We start from the raw sequence: 5,936 nt of genomic DNA, 5'->3' as shown, positions 1-5,936 counted from the left end.
AAAAAAACTCAAACTGAAATGCTACACGAACAAATTAATAAACCCAAAATCTGAGTTTTTTTTATTAGGCTGCGTTTAGAAATGGGCGTTTCCAAAAATATCGATACACGCTCATCTGGATCTACTGAAAAATAAGTCAAATTTGACGTACACCTACACGGTTAGAAAAAAGTACCTAATATTAGGTAATTTTCACTCAAATCGGAGTTTTATTGTGGGAACCAGGGTATACACATCCCTATTTAACTCCATTAGCCTAAAAATAGCCACCATGTCCCGGGCACAGTGTGCAGATAGACCGCTGTCAGTTGCATGAGATGTCAACAATCGTCAACAACACCAATGAGGCATTCCACGGGGGCATGTCAGTCGATCCTGAGCGACCATTTCGAAAATATTTGAAACTCTGCACAGTTTTTCAATTTCATCTAAATCGTCATTTTTCGATATCAAATCTTCATATTGAGTCACGACTAACTTTTCAAAAGGGTGTATGTGAAAATGGTTCAAAAATATTTAAAAAGCTGCACAGCAAAAACGGAATGTTCGATTGTTATGATTTTTTCAGCAAAGTTAGACAACTAAATGGTGATTCTTAAGAAAATGTGCACAGTAAAAAAATTTTTTTGCCTTTAAAATATCATTTTGTCACAAAAACTCAAATATCTCAAAACCCTATCTTTTTTCGAACGTAATTTTTAGGAAAACGGTCCATTATATTAGCTATCTACCATAAAAATTGGTGATGGTAAACTAATAAACAAAAAAGTTATGACATTTCAAACATTTCACAATTTTCACATTTAGTAAAAAAAATTTTTTCTGTGTAAGTTATTTCGAGAATTGCAGTTTGATGCAGATTTTATTGTTAAGGGACGTGATTTAAACAAGTTGTTTTCATGATATTTTGATTTAATTATTCATAGCATCTATAAGAAACTTAGACACGATCCAGTGTTGTGATCAAAAGTATTGATAGTGTCATAATTTTCATTGCACGTGACTGGCGAAAAATTCTTTTAATAGTGTTGAAACCTGTTGATAATAACGTTGATAGAAACATATCAGAAATGTTATTTTTAAGACAAAATCTGCAAAATCAAAGATTTATATACACGTGTACGTCTATAGTTTACCTGCAAAAAATATACCTCTTAGAGAATAGACTTTATGATCGGGAGGAAACGGGTATCTTCAACAACAACAAATGCATGATAGGTACATACCATGACAATGCTCACGAAAAAGCAAAAAAATTACTACTACTAAGGTTGTTAAAGATCTTATAGTAATTTTTTTCTTCAGTCAAGCAAATGACACCAAACTAGTCAGTAACAACTTAAAAGTGATTTTGTTTATTGAAATATTACGAACAACATGAGTAGCCGCTTTCTCAACTGTTGTAGGCCGTTTGATGGAAAAAAGTGTTCAAAAGAGTTACGAAATCTCACCGAAAGCACCATAGATAAACTGAAAGCGACTGGTTATGCTCCAATGTCCACATTGAATACAAATTTACGCATTTGCACGTCCTGCCGTCTAAACGTTGACAAAAGAGCAATCTGTATATCATCGGTTGAGCAGAGCGCAGGAAGTTCGAAAACGACAGCAACTGAGGAATTGCCAGATGTATCGACAACAACTGAGGAATTACCAGAAGTATTAAATGCTGAGAGCCTTGCCACCGTACCATCAGCGAAATCTGTTTCAACAAATCAATCGGAAGATGAGTGTATCCAAAAGGTCAACATCGAACACTTTAACGAGGGCATAGCTGGGATAAAGTGACTCCGATTAAATGGAGTAAGATGGACTACGTTTATTACCCGGAGAAAAAATACCGTGAAATAAACGAAGCTGTACGAAGAAACCTCTTCAAATTAGGACCTGATGATGTGGAAAATACAGACTACGATGAGGTAATTATAAATATGAAGGAAAGGTTCTCGAATGCAGCCACGACAAGGAAAGAAAAATTATTGATTTTGTCGATGCTGCCAAGTTCGTGGTCTATTCAGGATGCCATTGATGAGTTCAAAACCAATAGAAATACAGTAAAAGAGGCAAAACAATTGAAGAATAACTGTCTTTCAACCAAAAATACTAGGTCTAGTACTGCATTAACAGATGAGACAAAAGAAATAGTAGTTCAATATTTTGAAGATGATGAAGTAAGTCGAGCTATGCCTGGTCAAAAAGATTATGTATCAGTAAAAAAGATGGAAAGCGTCAAGCAATCAAAAACGACTTTGAAAGAAGCGTACACACGCTTCAAGGAAATTCACGATAATATTAAAATAGGTTTTTCCTCATTTGCAAGCCTTCGGCCAAGGCAATGTAAGCTTCTTTCCAATTCAGGAACACATAATGTGTGTGTGTGTGCACAACCCATGAGAATATTAATCTTATTTTACATAGTTTGAAAAGAATCAATTTAACAAAGGATATTAAAATGTTAACTGGTAGTCTTTTGTGTGAAAATACAACATCAAATTGCTATCTACGATCTTGTTCGGATTGTCCAGATTCTTCATCATTGGAAAATACTTTATTCGCTGAGTTTGAAGAAAATATATTGATCAGTTATCATTTGAGCAATGGGTGACCACGGATAGGTGTGACATAGAAACTATTGTAAAACCTGTAGATGAGTTTGTGTCATATTTTGCTTGAAATTAGAAAGTCTAATCCTCACGATTTCATAAAAACATAACAATCCAGCTTTTTAAAAAATACGAAAAATACATTACAAAATGGTGAATTTCTAGTCATTTGTGATTTTTCTGAAAATTACAGCTTTGTATTGCAAGATGAAGTGCAGTCCCATCACTGGAACGTACAACAAGCTACAATTCATCCATTCGTTATTTATTTTAATGGAAGTACGCAAATTGAACACTTAAGTTTTATTATAATTTCCGAAGTTTTAAGACACGATTCAGTATCCGTAAACTTGTTCATTGAAAAATGATTAACTTTTTACGCGTTGATAAGCATAAAGAAGTCAAAAGATATATTTCATGTCTGATGGAGCAGCGTCGCAGTACAAAAATCGTAAGAATTTTTCGAGCCTATGTCAATTTAAATCAATGTACGGAATTGATGCAGAATGGCATTTTTGCTACATCACATGGCAAAGGTCCTTGTGATGCTATTGGAGGAACAATAAAGCGCATGGCCACAAGAGCAAGTTTAGCCAAAGAACGTGAGCATCCAATTAAAACTGCGAAAGAACTTTTGATTGGGCAAATCTTAGAAAAGAAAAAGATTTAACCAAATTATCATTTTGTTTTACTACTACTGAAGAGTACGAAATAAAGGCTTCAGAGCTCAGCGAGTAATTTAATAACGCGAAAACGATCCAAGGAACCCAAAATTTCACTGTTTCATTCCATTGTCGGAAAATAAAATTAAAGCAAAACTATACTCAAACTGTGCTGATAATAATTCAAAAGTGTTCGATATTTTAAAAACTTGAATAAAAATAAATAAAAATAAGTATTAATAAACTGTTTTCATGATATCATAACCCATACCAAAATTCAAACCCAAAACTCTTAGAGTTTCTATAACAACATTGTGTAACTGCCACATTTAATTTAATACTTAGGATAATATTAATTCATTTTTATTTATTTATACATATAATATTTATACATATAATATACATAATATCAATGAATACATAAATATGGAATATCATACAAACAATTTGTTTAACTCACGCAAGGCCCTTAACAATAAAATCAGCATCAAACTGCGATTCTTGAAAAAAAAAATACACGGAAATTTTTTTTTGTTTACTATATGTGAAAATTGTGAAATGTTTGAAATGTCATAACTTTTTTGTTTATTAGTTCACCATCACCAAATTTTTATGGTAGATAGCTAATATAATGGACCGTTTTCCGTTTTCCGTTACGTTCGAAAAAAGATAGGGTTTTGAGATATTTGAGTTTTTGTGACAAAAATGATATTTTTAAAGGCATTTTACTGTGCACATTTTCTTAAGAATCACCATTTAGTTGTCTAACTTTGCTGAAAAAATCATAACAATCGAACATTCCGTTTTTGCTGTGCAGCTTTTTAAATATTTTTGAACCATTTTCACATACACCCTTTTGAAAAGTTAGTCGTGACTCAATATGAAGATTTGATATCGAAAAATGACGATTTAGATGAAATTGAAAAACTGTGCAAAGTTTCAACTCAATAGAAAATCATGAATTAAAAATTTTCTTAAATTTTGATGCTGTTGCTTGGAATCGCTCCAATGATTGTAGCTTGATAATTAAAAATATCCACAACAATAAAAGAGCAGGATTTATTTTTAAATTCTGCTCAAGCTTTTCACTGTGAAATAAAAGACAAATTGTTGTTATCCATGTAAGTAAAATCAGAATTGATCATGTAGATAAGTTTTGAATCAATTAAACTCATTAGTACACGTAAAAAAAATTAATGTTGTTTATTATTAATATTTGTAATACTTTTTTGCCAAAGCAGGCGCTTAATGACATGTATAAGAAAAAACTTATACATCGCATTAGTCACATACATTCGGAAACTTATACTTTTCATTAACTTATGAATGTTATTAGCTTTTTGATATGGGATCATTCATTAGGTGGCATAATGAAGAGTATAAGTATTTTCGAATGGTTTTTTGCCATAACATATAAGGTTATTTTTTACGTGTAATATTTAATGAATATTCCCGATTAAAGTTGCATATTGAAGAAAGCTGAATTTGGATGTTTTATGATGTTAAGCTTTTTTAGATTTGACGTACGTTGCTCGGCGTTGGTGTTGGTGTTTGCTACGCTAAGGGTCTGTCTCAATTGGATAATTAAACTGAAATTAAACTTAAAAGTGACATTTCAATAATTATCGAATAACCCTGCTCGCAGAGCAGGATTACTTTTGTCAGATATCGAATCATTTTCAATCGATGTCCTATTGGAATTGCTGGGTAGCACCAGCCTGAGACGAGACCTGCAAAGACGGCTTTCTTTTTCCTTGTTTTGACACTTGTTCTTCTTTTCATCACAGTTGATCATCAATTCTCAACTGTTTCCTTGAGTGTTTCACCTAAATCCCGGGTAGAATCTTCTGAGCACAATAAACGTGTTTGCAATTTACGAATTTGTAAACTTATTTTTATAAAGATTTTCCTATCGGAAATAAAACATGTATTTATAACTGTTCAATAATGATCTGTCCGGCTATTGTAGAATACTTTTCAAAGTGAAAAAGTACTCGTAAAATAAAATCATTCGGAATACTTTTCGAGGGATACCAATACTTTCACACAAAAAGTCACACAAATCTCCAATTCGTGACAGCGCTTGCTGGTTGCAGATGAAGTTACATTTTTTCCTCTTTGCAAGTCCCGTCCCAGGCACCAGCCATTCTTATAACGGGGTGATTTTTTAATTTTCGAACTGTCACTTTTAAGTTTAATTCTCCAAATGAGACAGACCCTAAACATGAGCTCTTAGCATAGGCCTGGTGGGAACCCAAAATTTAGCAATTTTTTTTAGCAAATTGAGTAAAATTTACTTAATATACGGTAAAATATACTTCATTTCAAATAGAAACCAACCGAAAGTTAGGTAAATTTTATTCAACTTTTGTGAACATGAGATTAATGTCGACGTAGCACCAAATTAGAATTCGGAAGTCGGGACTTCCGAACCGAACTTTCTTCCAAAGTTTTATCTGTCAAACTAATTGATGCGTTGTTTAGCGCATCTTTAGGGAAATCTACCCGGATAAAAAATACAAAAGGTTTAGAATAAAATATTATAAACATCTTCTTCTTCTTCTTATTGGCATTACATCCCCACAGTGGGACAGAGCCGCCTCGCAGCTTAGTGTTTATTCAGCACTTCCACAGTTATTAACTGCGAGGTTTCTCCCAGACAACCAGAATG

At 32.9% G+C, this 5,936-nt stretch overlaps 1 protein-coding gene across 3 annotated transcripts in view; it reads right to left on the bottom strand.

Moving 5' to 3' along the window:
- Positions 1-5,936, bottom strand: part of LOC134211414 (17S U2 SnRNP complex component HTATSF1) — a 310,332-nt gene that overhangs the window by 242,044 nt on the left and 62,352 nt on the right. The gene's annotated exons all lie outside the window — the stretch shown is intronic.

The sequence above is a fragment of the Armigeres subalbatus genome, chromosome 2 (assembly GCF_024139115.2).
Source record: "Armigeres subalbatus isolate Guangzhou_Male chromosome 2, GZ_Asu_2, whole genome shotgun sequence".
NCBI classification, from domain to species: domain Eukaryota; kingdom Metazoa; phylum Arthropoda; class Insecta; order Diptera; family Culicidae; genus Armigeres; species Armigeres subalbatus.
This window is presented reverse-complemented; position numbering and strand designations above follow the sequence as displayed.